At 34.3% G+C, this 21,449-nt stretch overlaps 1 pseudogene; it reads left to right on the plus strand.

Annotated features, from left to right (window-relative positions):
• Window positions 1-2,574: 2,574 nt before the first annotated feature.
• On the plus strand, window positions 2,575-6,640 carry LOC21399953 (annotated as a pseudogene).
• Window positions 6,641-21,449: the final 14,809 nt, after the last annotated feature.

Raw genomic sequence — 21,449 nt, forward strand, 5'->3', positions numbered from 1 at the left:
TCCTAAAGCTCTCTCTCTCTCAAATCGCTCTTATTTTTTTTTTATAATAGATCCTTTTGGTTATAGTGGTATTCCCGTTGATGCCCAACATAACGTAGAAGAAGGACAATTTCCCACAATGAGTTTGTTACGCAGGAATCTACTAATCCGAGCCTTGGTGGACGTACTGGAGGTCGTGGTTGTAATAGTGGTGGGTGTGGAGTAGCGGCGAGTGCAAGTGCGACTGCGTCTGCGTTGGCAAGTGTTGCAACCTCCAGGAGCAAATGCAAGCGTACCTCGACAGTTTGGGATCACTTCGACATAATTGATGAGATGGATAATGAAGGTAACACTAAACATATAGCTTAGTGTAAATATTATTTATCTAAATTACAAGGTGACACTATTCACGACACCACACACTTGAGACGACACTCCGAAAAGTGTGTTCAAAAGCTTAACTAATCCGGCGGACCCAAACTCCGCCAAACAGAATTATCTTTTGATTGCGCAATCGGTGGTCTAACCACTTGGAAATACGATCCACAAGTAGATCGTATGGAAGTTGTGCGAATGATAGCTGCCTGCTTTAGATCAACCACTTAGTTTTGTAGAGCATCCTAATTGGCAATGATATATTAAGGTTGTACATATCCTAATGCACAGTTCACTTCAAAAACTACTCTTAGAAAAGATTTATTAAAATTATTTAAAAAAGAAAAAGAAGCATTAATAAACCTTTTACACTCGACTAGCGGGTGCGTTGCATTAACGACAAATATTTGGTCTGCCGTTGCCAATAAAGATTATTTAGCTGTAACTGGACATTACTTTAAAAGATTTGATTTAGATAAGAGAATATTAGGTTTAAATGTGTTCTAGGATCACATAGCGCGGATTTAATATATAACACAATTTTAAATGTAATTAATGAATTTACATTAAGAGATAAAGTAATGGCTATAACATTAGATAATACTAGTGCCAATACAAAAGCAATTGAATTCTTTGAAAATGATTTAAGTCTATTCGGTGACGGTACTATTTTCCACCAACGTTGTGCATGTCACGTAATCAATTTAATAGTTAGGACATATAGATGAATTTGATTGGCAAATTGCCAAAATTTTGTATCAATTTTTAGGTAGGTTTCATGAAGTTACTCTAAAACTTAGTGGAACATACTACCTAACATTACCTTTAGCTTTAGGAGAACTTTTAAGAATTAGTATTTTATTTAGCAAATATAGGGAGGATCCAATCTTAGGAGTTCATATTCATTCTATGGAAAAGAAATTTAAAAAATATTGGTCTAAGTTGCCTTTGTTATACGGTTTAGGTACAATTTTTGATCATAGATTAAAATTAGACGGATTAGAAAGTGGTTTAGAAAACTTAGGTGAATTTTTAGGCATCACTTGTACGGACCAATTTTCAATAATAAAGGCAAAAATATATGAGATCTATAGTAAATATGAGATTAGGTTTAGAAGCACAAACTCTAGAGTACAGGAACCGCAACAACAGGATGAAAACCCACATTCATTCTTGAATTCGGGTTAAAGAAGAAGAAGAAGACAACTCAAACAGAAGCTGGGAGTGGAAGTGGATCTTCATCAACAAGTGGCAGTGGCGGCGGCAGTTTCAACGAGCTTATGGCGTACCTCAGTGAAGGTTTAGTAGTCGACGGTACTAGAGAATCATTTGACTTAGTTCAATGGTGGAGGGCACGGGTATTAACTTGGCTAATCCTAACTTGATTGACAATGGATATATTTTCAATCCCAGCGTCCACTATTTCATCCGAACAAGCCTTCAGTACGACAGGAAGAATGCTTGAGGAACGCCTGAATGCATTGCAAAGGGACATTGTTGAAGCCTTAGTCTGCATTAAGGATTGGGATCGGGCCGATCAACGTCTACAGGATACAATTTCGCTGGCAAGCCAAGAATGGATCGATGAATTTAATCGATTAACATTTAATTTTGAAGACGATCCTTCAGCTTCAAATTAAATTGTAAATTTGTAATTTGTAAATATGTATTTACTTTTGACTTGTATTTGTAATTGTATAACTTTGTAAGTTTGTAAAATATGTAATTCGTCACAAAATGATTGCACTCTTTTTTTCTTGCCAAGTTTTTATCCTAGTTGGGTTTTTTCTTGGTAAGGTTTTTAACGAGGCAATCATGAATTATAAATTTAAAAATTAATAAAGAAATAATTTTTTTATATAGTTCGTGTGTTCATTTTAAATTTCAAATTAATACATATATATATATATCAAAATTTTAACACAAAATAACTTAATATTAAAAAAAATTTTAAAAATTCAGGCTACTCGGGCGGCCTAATACAAGCCTGCGGCCCGTTCAAGGTAATTTTCGGGCTGAGGCAAGCAGCCCGAATTTTTTGGACGGGTCGGGCTCGGGCAAAAACTCAGTATTTTTAGGTGGTCGCGGGTGACCCGTCCAAAATTCCAGCACTACCCCCAACAACTCTCCAATCTCCATTCATTTCTCATTCAGTTCTTCCCTTTTGATCCAACCATCGAATGAATCGATTCTGGTATTCTTCTTCTTCCTGTTTCCGCAATGAACGACTTGTTCTCCAGGTTCCAGAACGAGGATGCCTCGCCGGACCACCACGTGATCGAGATGTCCTCCGCCTCCTCGGCGGCGGTTGCCACCGGCGGAGTCAACCTCGACAAGTTCTTCGAAGATGTGGAGTCCTTCAAGGACGAGCTCAAGGAAATGGAGATGAGTGCCTCAACGCGTCTCACCAGCAGAGCAAGACTCTCCACAACGCCAAGGCGATCAAGGATCTCCGATCTCGCATGGACGCTGACGTCAGCCTCGCGCTAAAGAAGGCCAAGCTGATAAAGGTCCGGCTAGAGGCGCTCGATCGGTGCAACGCCGCCAACCAGAACTTTCACGGCTGCGGGCCGGGATCCTCCTCTGACCGGACGAGGACCTCCGTCGTCAACGGCCTCATGAAGAAGCTCAAGGACTCCATGGAGAGCTTCAACTCTCTCCACCAGCTGATCTCGTCGGAGTACAGAGACACTATCCAGCGACGGTACTTCACCGTCACCGGCGAGAATCCCGACGAGAAAACCATCGACCTCCTTATCTCCACAGGTAACGAACAATGGCAAAACTCATTATTAATTCTCTTCTTAATCCGAGTTCAAAATGTTGAAAGTAATAGCTAATCCATATGAGTATTGAAGTATGTACAATTTGAGGTACCTAGTGATAGTGTCAATAGGACGTTGGAACTCTACCGTCAACGTAGAGGAGCTGACGGTTCTATTATCTTTCCTCTTTTCTCTCCCTCTACCACATTGTACTAAGTGTCAAATGCCCCTCATCCATGACACATACATTGTCCCACAACCACTTATATAATGTGTCTCACTAAAAAAACATAGAAAAAATGAGGAATTTATCTTTTAGAGCGTATGAATCTAAATTTTTATCTCTTATTCTTGATAAATACTATTTTGTTAATATAATTATTTGACTAAAAAAATTATGAATAAAAAATAAATCGTAAAAATTATGACCCGTATACTTTAAAGGGTATTTGTTAAGATTACCCTTAAACATAATGTGCTTAATTAGTTTAGACTTCTTGGGCTTATATTAATTATGTTAGAGAGGTTTTTTAAATAGATTGATTAAAGTACTTGCCAGAGAGAATATATGAACCTCAAGCTAGTCAATAAAATTAGTGTTTATCATATTACAATTTAATATTTATTTGACATGCATGGATAAAAAAATTCACATTAATAAAATTATTCATAACAAGCTTTAGCATATGTTAAAGTGAATTATTATTACAATTATGAAGGTCCATATAAAAAATATTCAAACAAAAAAATTCATCTACGAGGAAATTTCTTGTGGTTCAAGAAAAGTATACAGAGCTTAAATTCATAAAAAAATTGAAGGAAAATTTCCTCTAATTCGAGGAATCAAGTACTTATAGAGCTCATATTTCATCGAAATTCAAGGAAATTTTCCTCTAATCTGAGCAATCAATTACTCATAGGAAAATTTTCGTTTCCTATGAAAGTGTTGAACCTGTTTCTTTTGATTTTTTAATGGAATGATCAGGAGAGAGCGAGACGTTCCTGCAAAGGGCGATCCAAGAGCAAGGAAGAGCGAGAGTTCTTGACACAATAAAGGAGATCCAAGAGCGGCAAGACGCAGTGAAGGAGATGGAGAAGAACCTCAAGGAGCTTCACCATGTCTTCTTGGACATGATGGTTCTGGTCCAGGCACAGGGGGAAGAACTCGACAACATCGAGAGCCAAGTGGCAAGGGCCAGTTCGGTCGTCAGATCAGGCGCAAAGCGGCTCCAGGGAGCCCGTGCGTACCAGAACAACACCCGCAAGGGGACCTGCTACGTCACCATCTTGTTGCTGATCGTCGTCTTGGTCGTTATTCTCAGCTTGCAGCTGTGGAAGTGGCAGGTAAAATGACCAGCTCACAAACTGAAACTAGGAGAGATTTTCTAGACGTACAAGGCTTGTTTATCTTGTTGATTTGAGTTTTTAAGTTTAAATTTTTACAATTAAAAATATTTAAAAAATATCACATTTAATTTTTTTTATTACAGTTGAAATTTTTTAAAAAATATCACATTTCAACTCAAATTAAAAATTTAAATCCACAAAGCGAACGAAATTATAGACCCACATTAAACACCAACTGCCCATTTAACCCCTTTATAAAAATAATTTATTTGTATATTTATTTCTTTCTCCACTTTTGCAATACAAATATTAAAGGGATGTATCTATTTTGTTATCCCTGGCTGTAAATTATTATGTGCAACAGCATTAGGAATTGTGAAAACGTGTAGTGAAAGTAGTTTTTTTTTTTTTTTTTTTTGGGGTGCTAAAAAAAAAAAATTAGAGCAGTGAATATGAATTCGAGTCGTTTCTAAACATTTGTTCTCCGATTTTTCATGCCTTTATTCAATTGCATTGGACTTTGTAAAAGTTGGCTATTTATGTAGAATTTGTCACCTTTTTTTTCATCGGTTGGCCTAAAATGTGACGCAACTTTTTTGCTGGAACAAATCCATAACATGACTTCCTTATATTCCTTCGTTCTAGTTTGGAACATAGTTTTTTTGCTAATCTAGTTTGGAACATTGTTGAACATCTCTCTCTTGTCCCTTTTCTATAACTATAGCTGTAATAGAAAAGAGAGTGGCTTTACTATCAAGGTTGTAAGAAGCGCTAGAGGAGCAGGCCTTGAGGCGCACCTCGTGGCGAGGCGTTGGAAAAGCGCCTTAACTCCTACGCCTTCGTGCGCCTCACACACAGGTACACACCTTTGATCAGCACCTCAGGCAGTATATGAGGCGTCTGCCTCACTAATATAGGGCTTCTGGGGTTTTTTTAAGCCAAAATGATGTGGGCCACGGCGCCAAAATGATGTGGGCCAGACTAACATAAACCGAACCAGAATAGGATCTTCCCATTCTTTCGCACCTCTCCCTCCTCACCGTGCCTCCTTCGCATCTCTCCTCGCGGGTTCCTCTGCTCCATCAACCAGAACTAGCTCTTCTTCTTTCCCGGTGCCGTGCCTCCTTCTTCTTCGCAGCTCTCCTTCACGGCTTCCTCTGCGCCATCAACCAGAACCAGCTCTTCTTCTTCTTTCCCGGTGTCGTGCCTCCTCCTTCTTCTTCGCACCTCTCCTTCACGGCTTCCTTTGCTCCATCAACCAGAACCAGCTGTGGCCGCACGATAGAACACTTCACAGCAAGCCGACAACCAACCCTTCAAGTGAGGTATCTAATCTCTTCTCTTGACTTTTTTTTTTTTTTTTTTTTTTTTTTTTTTTTTTTTTTTTTTTTTTTTAGATTTTGTAGTAGCATATGAGTGGACTGTGAGCCAATTTTTGGGTTTAATGTTTCGGTTTTCGGTTTTTTTTTTAAAGTTAGGAATTAGAATGAGACCACAAAATGCTAGTGGTAGTCGTGGTGGGAGACAAATCCGACTTGAAAATATATAAAAGAAATTACATCAAAAAATGACAAAAGGACTTATGTTTACCTTCAATGTGTGTTTTGCAATCAACTTATTAAAGGAGGTGTTAAGAGAATGAAAGAACACCTTGCTTGCACTCATAAGAATGTAAAGCCTTGTCCTAAAGTTCCTGATGATGTGAAGAAAGAAATTAATGACTATATGAACAAGTGGGTTGCTGAAAAACAGTCAGCGCATCAGAATTTTAAAGAAATGGTAGATGTTGGCTCATATTATGGTGATAGATTTGTCATCTTGTCAACCACCGTAAGTGGTTAGTGATAGAGGAGTTAGAGGTCATATGGACAAGTTTTTGAACAATGTGGATGATAAGGAAGCAAACGAAAGACCTTCCCTTAGAACGACATCAAGTGAGAAAGAGGCCCATTTTTTAGTATGTCTCGACATTGGTAGGTTCTTTTATGAAATTGCACTTGCTTTCAATATTGCTAGGAGCCCCTCCTATTTTAATGTGTAGATCAATTGGTAACTATGGTAAAGGTCTTGTATCTCCAAGTATGCATGAGCTTAGAACATGGATTTTGAAGGAGGAAGTACTTACTACTGAAAAATTTGTGGAGGAAGTTAAAATGGCTTATAAACAAACATGAGTTTCTATTTTTTCTGATGGCTGGTCGGATGCTAAAAATCAATGTTTGATCAACTTAAATGGGAGTTTCTTTGTGCACTATTCAAAATTTTAGTCAAATTATTTTGTCTTATTTTCTTTATTTTTTTTTTTTGAAATTTCTCTTAGTTTGTCTTTCTCTATTGTTTTTTTTTTTTTTTTTCATTTTTTCTTTAAATCATGTATCTTCAAATACGTATAACAAATTTTTTTTTTTAATCTGCCACCCCCTGTTGAAATAAATTGTTTTAAATATATCTCCAATTAAATTATTTTTTTCTAATCATTTAAAATATCTACATATGTGATGACCCTAACTAAGTAACCGCCTTTTAAACTCACTAACATGTAATCGCTTAAAATACTTTAATTAATTAAACTGAAATTTGCAATTTTTTTATACACCATATAATAAAGGAAAATAAACTTAATTTTAATATTAAATTAATAGATATTAATTTTTAAATTGTATAAGATGTCTCAGTTTTCTTAAACTAAAATGCATGCATACAATTAAAAAGTCTTATCATAACAAAACATATTACGGAATTAAAATGTGAGCAGTATCCATTTTCCAGTCTCCACACTGTTCGCATGTCGTTGCACACAGTCCATTATTCACCTTTCATTGGTTGTTTTCCTACTGTATAAAACAGAGTACTTAAAGTATATCTGTAATGCGTGTACCAATTATGTTATTTTATGAACTTGATTTATTATTCATTTGGACCTGAGTGTACGTACCGGGATGTGCGCACAATCAGTAGGTAGAGAGGGTTTGGAATGTCCCAAACTACACTGTGACCCTATTTTACCTCCTCAGGAACTGAATGATTGCATTCTCATGCCTTAAATCCTCTCTGTAGGTCGAGAGGTTGGTACGACACTCTTAAATGTTCTTATTAGTCATATAGATCTTAATTGAGCATGCAATATGTCATGGCATAGCATACTATAGCGTTAAACATAAAAATGTACATAAAATATGTATAATATTCTGTTTTTAAACTTATTCATACTGTAGGCGAGATTCTCACTTACTTGCTATCAGCCAAGGTCGGGACTATATTACTCACCGAGGTTAACCTCTACTGCTGTGTTCTGTAAAAAAAATCCATTGACGGTGTGAGTTTGACTTATTATAAGCTAGTCTATTTAGCTTAGTTTATTTAGGAATGTATTCCAATACTTAGAAAATATTTCATTTTTAAATAAGGATTATTTGACTTCTTACATATTATAAGGATTATTTTAATAAACCCTTATCGTATAATTTTCCTTAATTGTCTTTGCTAATCAGTCCTAGGTTGATAACTTAAATCTTTTTAATTAATTAACTAAATCATGATCTATGTCTAAATTACCATTTCATATTATTTCTTAGATTGGGCCCAAAATTCTATTAAGGCACATTAATCTACTACATGTCTACATCGTTCCTTTACACTAGTGTATCGGACTTAGTCTAAAAAAGTTACGGGCCTAGTACGGGTGTTGGGTTTGTACCTAGTGTTTTTATAAAAATTCTCAATCCGATCATATTTTGAAAATCATTAGTACATCATATTTTACCGTTAGTAATATTGTCGGTTACTAGAAATTAGTGTCGGGAAGCACTTAGTGATATTTTTAGAAGATAACCATAAGTTTGTAAACCTTTTAAATTTCCTATTTGGCCTTGTTTATTAGATTTTGTCTTAAACTTTCAATTCCTATGAAACTTGGATTCAAACGTTTCTCGCTAGAATCTGAACCGTTTCAAATCTTACTGGTTAACTTTTATGTTTTTATTTAATATGTAATTAACTACGTCTTAGAGTTTCATTCCTAAAATCTGAGATTTAAGAAGTTTCTTCGTCTCGTCATGATCTAAAAGTTTCGTGTTTCACAGAAAATGAGGTTCGGCCTCGGAACGGCCCGAAATCTTAAAAATAGTGGCGGCACAATTATTATTTTGTTCAGTTTTTTGAAAATGGCCCGTAAATGCATCCTAGATTCGAGTGGTCATAGAGATTTATCCGTAACGTCAAAACCTTTAAGACACGTGTGTCCGAAATCCTGAAATTGCCTTTTAGAGGTCCAAAAACAGTAAAACAGAAGCTAACTCAAATTGACAATTTTGGACAGTTTTTATGAAATTCTGGACAGTTTTGGAAAAATGTCTAAAAACACATTTTAGCGGCATAATTGAGATTTTTCTCTGTCACGAAAAAATGTTCAGCACTTCGAGTTCTACAACTTTCATGAAATAGTTTTTTTTCTTAACTTTGTCTCTAACAACTTCGAATTTTACATCAAAGTGGACTTAAATTTTTAAAAATCAAAACAGAAACTTGTCAACTGCATCTTTAACCTCTTAAAATTAATATACAAACCTTAGATCTTATTCTAAACACATAAAACAACAACCTTAGACCATAAAATATAAAAAAAAAATTGATTTAACATTAAAACTCCTTGCATGTGAAGATCTAATCTTTTTAACACACTTATAAACAATAGAAACACAAACTTTATAACGAAACCAAACTTTGTTCTTAAAGTTGAAATGTTCAAGATAAGTTTTAAAGAATCTTACCACAAATCTTAAGAGATGAATGGTTTTGACTACCAAAGTGAGAAATTCCTACGAAGATTTAAACTTTATAAAGAAGAGTTGGAACTTTAAACAAAGAAAAATCAAAAAGTTTTGATCTTTACCCTTGAAAGTGTTAGGAAAATCCACACAACTCCTTCTCCTCCTTGATTATGGTTTGAAGATCTCTTAGTGTGAGGAAAAGAAAAAAGTTTGAGAGAGAAAGCTAGAGGGGTTTGGCCAAGAGAGGGGAAAAGAAAGAGAATGTGAAAAAATAAGGAAATGGTAAAAGTAAGCTTAATTCTAAGTGGTGATATATATAGATAATTGATTAATTATACTTAATCATAATTCTTAAGCTTATTAGACTCACTAATTGGACTACAAAAATTGATTAACCATGCTAATAGTAGGCTGCCCATGGCTAAGAGAAAAAGAGAGAGGAATCTTTTTAATCATGACTTGCATTACTTTTCAATCCAAAGTCAAATCTAGTCTCATCCATGTCTCTCACTAAAACATTCTTTTATCAAATTAAGTTTGTACTGACAATAATTTTTAGATCAATTTTTTGGATAAATATTTTCTGACGGTTTTCAGTCTACTGTTTTAAACACAGTCCAACACTATATTTGAAAGAAATTAACACCGGTTTAAATTTAAAATCGCGTAGATTATTCGGGCTATTTTCAGACTTTAAAATTTGTCTTAAAATAACTTAAAATCTGAGTTTCACATACGTGTCTTAAACTTTCAATAAAACATAATAACCGACAGTGTCGATTTCCGAGCCTGACTTTACGGTTTTACCGAAAACGCGACTCGCGTAACACCGATTTTACTAATTGACAATTAAAAATTTCTTTAAATGTTAGAGTGCTTCTGAGAGCACTGCTAACGTTGTACAGTACTTGGAAATTCTTATGAGCAAAATCACAAATCATAGTCGAATTGAAAATTTCTCATGTCTTAAATCGCGGTGAGGATTATCGACCGAGTCATAACATAAAAATTTTTGACATTAAATTTTTTATATAAAATTTTAGAATACTATTATTAATTTCATAAATCATTCATTACAAAACATGTCATTATTTAAAAAATTTATAATTTAATTACGTAAATTACACTACTTAATATCAAATTTTTCTCGGTCATTATAATATAATAATAACTATATTATAAATGGGAGTTCCTTTGTGCACTATTTAATAATTTTTAGGACAAGCTATTTTGTCTTATTCTCTTTATTTTTTTAAAACTTTTCTTAGTTTGCCATTTTCGATTGTTTTTTTTTTTTTTCATTTTTTCCTTAAAATCAAATTAAATTATTTTTTTCTAATCATTTAAAATATTATTTTATTAAAGTGACCTTCATAAAAACTTTTCTTTTACTATATTATAAATGGAAGTTCCTTTCTGCACTATTCAAAATTTTGGTCAAGCTATTTTGTCTTATTCTTATTTTATCTTATTATCTTTATTTTTTTTAAAAATTTTTCTTAGGGTCCGTTTAGTTCGTTGATTCGAGTTTTTAATTCGAGTTGAGATGTGATTTTATGTGAGAGTTTTTTACTGTAGCAAAACTCGAATTCTAAACTCGAATCAGTGAAATGAACGGGGCCTTAATTTATCTTTCTCTATTGTTTTTTTTTTTTCATTTTTTCCTTAAAATCAAATTAAATTATTTTTTTCTAATTATTTAAAATATTATTTTATTAAAGTGACCTTTATAAAAACTTTTTTTTTTACTAATCACAACAATAAAAAAAGTTTCTCAAATACATTCATATTTAAATGTATTTCTTCTTGTCATATGGAGACTTTTTTTTTAAGAAAAATTTCGGGCTATATATGAGAAATAAATATTTGAGACTGAGAGTGTTCCATTATACTCTTTGTTTTCTTTTTTTTTTCTCTAAAATTTGAAAATATTAAGAAATAATTAAATAAATTTTCAATTAATTTTCTCTATATTAAACAACGTAATATAATGTTATTGTTAATTGTTTGTTAAAGTCAATTAAAACTTTCATCACTCGACAAACTAGAAAAATAATGATATAGTAAGATCAAAACTTTGACACGTAAATAATTACTGTAAAATTACTTTCACGTATAAAATTATTATTGACTCACCTCTTAATAGCTTAAGCTTTTGAGATGAATTAATAAACTAACAAAAATTACTTTCACTGCATATTGCACGTGGCACTAACTAGTTTAATATATTTTTCAGCATAATATGCATTTATTGCCTTGTCTTATCATACTTTTTGTTTTTTTTAAATGATAGAAATACGTGTTCATAAAACGACAATAAAAATTAAAGATTGAACTGCGTGCCATTGTTTCCCTTACGACAGCAAAATTCAGGTGATGAACGAGATCTCCTAGACGGTAGTAAATGGAAGCTAAACTTTGGTCATTTTATTCCGCAACGATAGAAAATTTAAAATTAACTGCATGTTTTCAGAAACGACAACAAAAAAAAGTTTGCACTGCATGTCGTTTCCCCTCTTGAACTAGAGCAATATTCAAACGATAATATATATATTTCTTATTTAAATTGTACATCGTTTTTCCTTTCCCTTCCTTTTTTTTTTAATTAGTAATGATAGCATAATTCAGACAACATCTCCTCTATCTCTACAAAATTTTCGACATAAAACGACATCTCTCTTACAAGATGGATGTCTTTTCACTTTCAGTGAACAACCAGCAACAAACTGCTTTTAGTAACGAACACCAAAACATAAAGAAATATGTTATGTCGTTTTCCTAGAAGCTTCAGATAACGACGAAGAAAAGTGTGTCGTTTCAGGCCAACAAAAATAATAGTGAAATTCTACTGGTCATCCAATAAAACAATAGCAGCAGACCTTAAACGACAATAACTTGTTGTAAACAATGACATGTCGTTTTAGGACAAGCAATATAATATTGGAATAACTATTAAAACCGCGTTCTTTTGTTTTTTACGCTTTGTGATCTGTATAATTTCATTTTAGTACCCAAAATCTTATTATACTTGTAAATAAAAACCCAAAATCTTTTAGCAAGTACTGTACATTGAGCACCACAAGAATCAGTTGAAAACAATATTCAAAATAACTTCAAGAGGGAAGAGAGGAAGAGCACCGAACAAAAAGAAAAAAAAAAGAAAAGCACAAATGAAAAATAAAACGTAAACGTCAAAATTTTGAAGAAAGAAGCAAGTTCTTTTAATGGGTTTTTAGGTGTTTGGTTACATGTATAATAATTTTAAAAATCTTTTTTTTTTTTTAAATTATGGTCAATAGATGAATTTTTACAATAAGGGCATATTTGTCTTTCTGTGTCCCAAAAATGGTTCTGAGATAGTAAAAAATGATTTTCTAAAAAGTTGGTTACTGGCATGAAATTTTTAAAAACAGAAGGTACTAAACTCAAATTTGGATATAACAGGGGGTATCAAAATGAAAATTTCCCTTTCTTTTATAGTTCATATTTTGGATTAGGTTAATCCCTTTAATAGACGGGTGAATTGGATTGTACGCATGCATGAAGGCATAAAAAGGACAGAATTGAAATATGGTGTCGATAAGTAGGTGTAATTGTTGAGTTTTATGGCAGCGAACTCAATAGAGTCACTTATAGCGATCTAGCTACTGTGCAAGCTACTGTGCAAAAATATGCTAGGCATGCTCAAATAGGTGAAAATTTTAAATTAGATCGTGACATTTTGAAATCTGTAGCAGTCCGAGGAGTTATTTTACTTTTAGACATGCTTCGTTTGCTATACTCTTCTTAAGACACATTTGACATGTTGCTAGAATCTATTTAGGGGTGTTTTTGCTGGCATCGACCCCGGATTTGGATGCTCTAGTAAAATTTTGAGCATTCCAAAAACTCAGAGATCCAACTATAAGAAGACAAATAGTTTAATACAATATTGTTTTGTTATTTTTTATCTTTAGTTTTGTGATTTGATATGACTATTGTATAAATCTTAATTTAAATCGTTGTATTTTCTTTGACTCTTGTCTTTGTTCTTTCTTTTCTTTATCCGGGAGATGATCTCAAATGAATAGGTGTTGAATCTATATTTGTAAACTACGATCAAATCTGTGGAAGCATTGGTTTATAAATTTCTCTTATTCTCAACTCTAAGAATAATATTTTCGCTTTTTTTTTTCCCGAGAACGGACTAAAGTTCCAATTAAAAAGATAGAAATAGTTTTTTATTAACTCCATTGAGAGTAATGAGCCTGCCAATAACTCAATATTGGTAGGCTCATTACTTCAACTAGTCTTTGTGTTTCTCGAATGGATTGTTGAGAAGGTTGCCAAAAACAATATAAAAGGCATATTGAGTAAAACTTACAATTAAAGCAGAATAAAGTTGGGATCGAGCGTTGTTATTTCTATTATTATATAGTTTAAAGACTACGATGAATCTACGCTAAGATCATTTATGAGAAAAGTACATATGTTATTATAATTTTGTGTATGCCTATTACATATGTCATTCTAAATAATTAGGCGTCATCGTGGCTTTTATTTTCTCTTTATTAATTAAATAACAATTGTTTATGTTTGAGTGATTTTTTTTAATCTTTTCCTATCGTTTATTTTCGACATAATGGTATACAAAGTCAACAGATCTCAATGAATATAAAATAGGATATACAGCTACATAGACTGTTGAGGGAGTTCTAAATATGGTTCAAGACCAACAATGTAAGAAATTTATTGAAACCCTTGAATTCAAAATATGGTAAAGTAATTCATAGTGGGGAACTACTCCTTTAGAGGGTATCATAATGGTTCTATTTGCGATATTCATATCTATTATTTTGGAGATTTATGATTCCTCTATTGTGCTAGATGGAATTTCAATGAATTAGTTTTATAAGAACTATTACCTAGCTATTCAATACAAGTGAAGCATTTAGGTATCTGATTTTTATTCCATTCTATTTTGGTAGTTCGACCGTGATATATCCAAATAAGAAAATATGTTATGGTTTCAAGAGTTTATCCATCACATGTAGACTTTAAAGACATTGTGACATAACTGTCGAGGAAAAGTAAGAACCTAAAAATTAAATTGAACAAGGCATAAATAAATAAATTCTTGATGAATTATAAGGTACTCCATTTATTATTTTAATTAAGTTAGAGGATTCAATCATTATCCGAACTAAACTACTCAAAAATTCGCATTTATTCATTTTATAAAATAATCTGAAATATCAGTACCAGCTTTCCAATCCCATTGGTTGATGATTCACGTAAGTATGATGGTACTGCGCTATTCAACTCTTTTTATGCAGACCATTATTATGACTAGCTCTTCTAGTCGTTATATTGCAAAAATTGTTAATTATTTTTAGAGGGAGGGACTCATGTAATAGAAAAACTTCAATTCTGTGTGTTAAGACTTTTTCCCTCCTACTGATATTTCTACAAAGGTGCATACTTTTGAGATAGAGAAATTGAACTCTAAAGTAGAGATAGTGTGCAATTTACAATTATACTGTACATGCAACCTTCAAAGTCTAAACTTTAGACGCAAAAAGGCATGTTAATATTTAGTCAGCACATGGAAATCTCCACTTTTAGGATGGTTTGCACAATTGTTTTTATCTTTCTTTCATAAGAAAGAAATAAGATGCACACAATTAAATTGCTGAACGTTTTTTTTTTTTTTTGGTTTAATATTTGCTTTATTTTCTTTATGGTCAATATTGTCTAAAAGTCCCCAATGGCTTATAATCCAGCTCAATGCTTCAGGTCAACAAAGCTGTTATGATCATGAAACTAACCCTATGACCAACTGTCCCAATTCATTAAAAACGAGTTAAATAATCTCCATAACAAAACCAAAATGGCAAAAATCCATCCCTTTCTGTCGTCTACTTGAAGATCTCACCAAAGTAGTAAAAAAAAAAAAAAGAAAAGGTAAAGTCATGTAGTAAATTTAGCCCTAACTTTCCTTTCAAAATAATAATAATGATAATAGTCTTGAGCAAATAATAATAATAATAATAATAGAAAAATCATAACAAGTACCTGCAACTTCTGGTTTCTCTTCTTGACGACAAAGAAAAAAGACATTTCATTAAAATGATATGAAAACTATCAGAAGTGGATTGATACCATGAATGAGGAGAGTAAGTCCATAAAGGACAATGACGTGTGGGATCTTGTCCCATTGCCAGAAGGAGCGAAACTCATTGGTTGCAAATGGATATTTAAGACCAAGAGAGATTCGAAAGGCGATGTGGAGAGGTATAAGGCACGTCTTGTCGCAAAGGGCTTTACACAAAAGGAAGGCATCGACTATAAAGAGACTTTCTCTCCGGTTTCTTCAAAAGACTCTTTCAGGATTATAATGGCATTAGTGGCACATTTCAATCTTGAGTTACATCAGATGGATATAAAGACAGAGTTTCTCAATGGAAACATTGATGAGACAATCTATATGGTGCAACCAGAAAACTTTGTGCCGGGAGACCTAAAGAATATGGTTTGCAAACTTAGGAAATCCATCTATGGACTCAAACAAGCATCTCAACAATGGTATTTCAAGTTTCATCAAGTGATCATCTCGTTCGGTTTTGAGATGAATTTGATCGATGATTGCATATACCATAAGTTCTGTAGGAGTAAGTACATTTTTCTGGTTTTATATGTCGATGACATTTTGCTTGCCAGCAACGATATAGGCTTATTGCACGAAACCAAGAGATTTCTAGCTAAGAATTTTGAGATGAAAGATCTTGGTGACGCCTCTTTTGTATTAGGCATACAGATACACCGGGATCGCTCTCGGGGTATTCTTGAATTATCACAAAAGAGCTATATCGAAAAGGTTCTCAAGAGATATGGCATGCATGATTGCAAACCAGGTGATACCCCTGTGGCTAAAGGAGACAAGTTTAGCATAAATCAGTGCCCTAAGAATGATTTTGAGGAAAAGAAAATGCAGAAGATTCAATATGCGTTAGCAATAGGAAGTCTAATGTATGCTCAGGTTTGTACGCGTTCGGATATTGCGTATGTTACTGGGATGTTAGGCAAATATTTAAGTAATCCAGGAGTAGACCATTGGAAAGCAGCCAAACGGGTCTTACGGTACTTGCATAGAACAAAAGACTACATGCTCACGTATCAGAGGTCGGATCAGCTTGTGATCATTGGGTATATTGACTTCGATTTTGCTAGATGCCTAGATAGTATGAAATCTACGTCGGGCTATATCTACCTGCTAGCTGGAGGTGCTGTCTCCTGGAAGAGTGCTAAACAATCTCTTATAGCCTCTTCTACCATGGCAGCAGAGTTCATAGCATGTTATGAGGCGTCCAATCACAGAATATGGCTGCGAAATTTTGTCACGAGGCTGCGCATAGTGGATGGCATTGAAAGGTTACTCAAGTTATTTGTGACAATAAGTCAGCAGTGATGTATTCCAACAACAATAAGAGCTCGACGAAGTCAAAGCATATAGACATCAAGTTTCTAGTTGTCAAGGAAAGAGTTCAGAGTGGACAATTGTCTATAGAGCACATTGGTACAAACTCCATGGTTGTGGATCCGCTTGCTAAGGGATTGCCACCCAAAGTGTTTCATGAGCACACTGCTCATATGGGTGTCATGTCATTAGAGGATATTTAGTTTTAGTGGGAGTTTGTAATTTTAGATGCTTCTATGATATAGACATATTTTCAGTTATTTCAGTTTATGGATATTTTGAGGTTATTTTCTGCATAAATAAAATTTTAGTTTATTCACACTCTGATTTTAGTATGGTTTGATCTCACTAAGGTTTAAGGTGGACCAGTTGGAAATAGCCATGTTAAGATCACATTACATGAAATTTTCATGCTACACATTCACATCATGATCCATGTCATTCAGTTGTATTGGCATACGTGACCATTGATGGGTCGAGTTATGACAGTTGTAACGAAGGCCGCTTTGATCCTATGTTGGTATGATTGATGGACCGGATTGGTTACAGATACATTTCGGTAATGACAGCAAAGTTGAGCTCATACAGTTATTTTTACAAAGCATAATTATAAGGCTACACATATAGCCCAAGTAGGAGATTGTTGGATCCTTAATCCAACGTTGGGCTTATATGTGAATAATTATGCGTTGCGGACTATCATATAAGATTAAGCCTAATTAAAAGTGATCTATTAAGGTTTATGTATTTTGGGCTTTAATGTATCTAATAGGGTGTGGGCCTTTAATATGTAGAGACTTACGGGTAATTTCTATTTTTATGATGGGCTAAAATAAAAATACCAAAATATAACAGGGAAGTTATCAATATATGACAGTTATGGTCCCCAGATCACACGTATCATTTCATTCATTCTGACATCCCATCATCAGAAAGAGTACAAAGAGAAAGTTAAAGGGTTCTCTAGGAAAACGTATTGACCTGGAAGATAAACTGCACGACTCTAGAGAGAAATCAAACAATATGAATTCAGATACGCTTCCGCTTACAGATTTATTAATTCTTGATGATCTAAAATGAATGTTCTTGGCTTTTGAGTGATAGTTTTCACTAAATCATTGATTTCTAACAATATATATATATATATATATATATATATAGTAGTAAAGAGATTAATTTTGGCTTAATTAAACGAGCAAATATTAAGTACAAAACTTATATCAACAACAGACCTTAAACTTTATTTCATTCTAACGTACTATGATCAGTAAAAAATATTGCTCTTTATAGTTTCTACCCAACAAGAAGTTTCTTTATTCTTTGTCTGTCATAGCAGTAGAAAAGTTGTAAACTATGATCGTTTTCTTTTTTTCTTTTTTTTCCCTCGGCAAAAAGGAATCAACGAACCAAAGCGAAACTTCCGCGAACTTGCTTGATGATTTCTGTATTTGCTAATTTTGGCGATGTATGTAAGTCAGTCTGCGTCTTTCTACAATTAGAAACCTGACTCGAGAGTCAATTTTTTGACGTATAACAAAGAAAGCTATTGTAAATGGAAATACGCGTTGCTCTTCAATATTGACGGTTGAAGTAGAAGCAAATTACTATTTAATATATATATATATATATATATATATATTTTAGGATAATCAAGTTGTGATGAGCTGGAACATTTTCTTGTAACAGTTTTTGTTTAAGTTGTTAGACTTTCTGTTGTAATGTTATTCTTGTTATTGATGCACTTCCTAGTTATATAAAAGGAAGTACTCACTGTACAAAGCAAGTGAGAAATACACAATACATATTTTTCATTTCTTTTTCTCTTTCTTCTCCCGAGACAGTTTCAGTTTCAATAGCAAATATATCAACTAAGACTCTTATCAATAATGCGACACCAATTGTATTGTCACTCTTTTTTTTTTCCCCCACCACATGCAACAAGTCCCTTCTCACCACCATTTGTCTTTCTCAATATTGCAACAAAAGAAGGAAAAAAAGGAAAAAAAAAAGACACCCATGTTATTAATTTACTTGCATATTAGTCCTAAAATCCTACATTCTTTACATATAAGGGACGAGCTGCAAAATTGTTTATATAATGCAAAAACCAGATCAGATAAAACTCTACTATATAGGCTTGAATAAAGCAATTTCTCGTGGTAATCCTCCATGGAAACTTCTAGGTCAGGGAAATCGGCCATTGATGATCCTTCAAATCCTTATTTCTTGCATCACTCTGATAGCCCTGGGCTGGTCCTCGTCTCACAGCCACTCACCGGAGATAACTACGCCTCCTGGAACAGAGCGATGATCATTGTGCTGTCCGTCAAGAACAGGCTTGGATTCATTGACGGATCTATCGAGAAACCATAAGGTAATGACGTAGTCCTTCTAAATTCATGGATTAGGAACAATAACATTGTAATCTCATGGATTCTGAACTCAGTTTCCAAAGAGATTTGTGCTAGCATTATTTTTTCTGAATCTGCTCGAGAAATCTGGATTGATCTCCAGGATCGGTTCCAACAAAGTAATGGACCGAGGATTTTTCAATTACGACGTGATTTAACCAATCATAGTCAAGAACAAAATTCTATCAGTGTTTATTTCACAAAATTGAAAACTTTATGGGAAGAATTAAGCAATTTTAGGCCCCAATGTTCCTGTGGAAAATGCACTTGTGGTGGAGTCAAAGAACTCAATGCCTATTATCAGATGGAATACATCATGGCTTTTCTCATGGGATTGAGTGATTCATTCTCCCAAGTTCATGGTCAAATTCTGATGCTGGATCCATTACCTCCCATCAACAAAGTTTTCTCCTTGATTTCCCAAGAAGAGCGCCAAAGGAAGATTTCCACTACTTCTAACACTGATAATCTAAATAATGTGGCATTTACTGTTGACATGCCTTTTTGCACCCATTGCAATTACCATGGCCATACCGTGGATAAGTGTTATAAGATTCATGGCTACCCTCCAGGCTTCAAACAACGTCAGAAACCTACTCAAGCATCTGCCAACCAGGTTGCAACGCACCTTGGGACAGCAGATACAACCAGCAAGGCCTCTGCAAACGCTGGAGATTTTCTGAACCATCTCAACAGTAATCAGTGCCAGCAGCTGATGGCTTTGCTCTCGAGCCATTTAACTATTTCTGCCACTCTTGCGGATCAACCGGATTCTGCCAACTCATCTTATCTAGCAGGTACTTGCTTATCAATCTCTCTCAATCCTATTCTTTCTTCTTCAAGATACTGGATTGTAGATTCTAGTGCCTCTAGGCATATTTGCTGTGATACACATGCTTTTGTGGCTCTAAGGCCTATAGCCAATTCTACTGTCACCTTGCCGAATCATATGAGTATTGGCATCCATTTCAGTGGAGATATTAAGTTCAACTCAGGATTAATTCTCAAGGATGTCTTATATGTTCCCCAATTCAAGTTTAATTTGCTTTCAGTCAGTGCCCTTACTTCTAATTCTCAGCTTACAGTCACTTTCTTTCCTGGTCATTTCCTAGTCCAGGATGCCAACAGTCAGACGATGATTGGCAAGGGTAAAAGGTTGACAGACCTTTACATTCTTGATTCTACCACTTTGCAGCCTATTTCACCTTCAAACTCCATTCCAACCAACTCTTTCTCAGTAAATTCAGTTTCAGCCCGTGTATGGCATCATAGGCTTGGCCACCTATCTCATAAAAGATTGGAGTTGCTTAAAGACAGGCTGAAATGTTTCAAGCTGGACAATTCCACTCCATGCTACATATGTCCTTTAGCTAAGCAAAGACGCTTATCTTTTGTTTCAAATAACAACATGTCTATGTTGCCTTTTGATTTGATTCACTGTGACATTTGGGGGCCGTATCATGTAACTGCTCATTCAGGGCATCGATTTTTTCTTACCTTAGTTGATGATTGTACTAGATTCACTTGGATTTTCTTACTCAAACAGAAATCTGATGTGGCTCATGTAATTCCTAGATTTTTTCACATGATTGAGACTCAGTTTGATAAGAAAATAAAATAGTTCAGGTCTGATAATGCTAAGGAATTAGTGTTTGCTGATTTTTTTTTCTGAACAAGGTGTTTTGCATCAATTTTCCTGCATAGACACTCCTCAACAGAATTCTGTAGTAGAAAGGAAGCATCAACACTTACTCAATGTTGCTCGAGCTTTGTTTTTTCAGTCTCGTCTCCCTCTTACTTACTGGACTGAATGTGTCCTCTCTGCCACATACTTAATCAATCGGACACCTTCTCCGTTGCTTCAAAATAAGACCCCTTATGAAGCCTTATACAAGTCTCAAGTTGATTACTCTTTTTTTAGAGTGTTTGGTTGCTTGGTCTTTGCATCTACTTTAAAGGCTCATCGCACTAAGTTTCAGCCTAGAGCTAGGCCATGTGTGTTTATTGGCTATCCAACAGGCATTAAAGGATACAGGCTACTAGATATTCAGTCTAAACAAGTTTTTGTTTCAAGAGATGTTGTTTTTCATGAAGATGTTTTTCCCTTTCATCAATTGCATTCTCTGGACCCTCCTATTGATCCATTCCCTGATTTGGTTATTCCAAAACCAATTCTTGAGCCTTCATCTTCGCTGGAACATTTCACCTCTCATTCACCAGGACACCTTCCATCTCCTCAAGATTCAATAATGATTTCTCCTAGACGATCTTCCCGAGCCATTAAACCTCCATCTTATCTCCGTGACTATCACTGTCATTTACTCACCAATCCGTCTGCCACTTCTCA

This window comes from Morus notabilis, unplaced genomic scaffold, assembly GCF_000414095.1.
Source record: "Morus notabilis unplaced genomic scaffold, ASM41409v2 Scaffold758, whole genome shotgun sequence".
Lineage (NCBI taxonomy): Eukaryota > Viridiplantae > Streptophyta > Magnoliopsida > Rosales > Moraceae > Morus > Morus notabilis.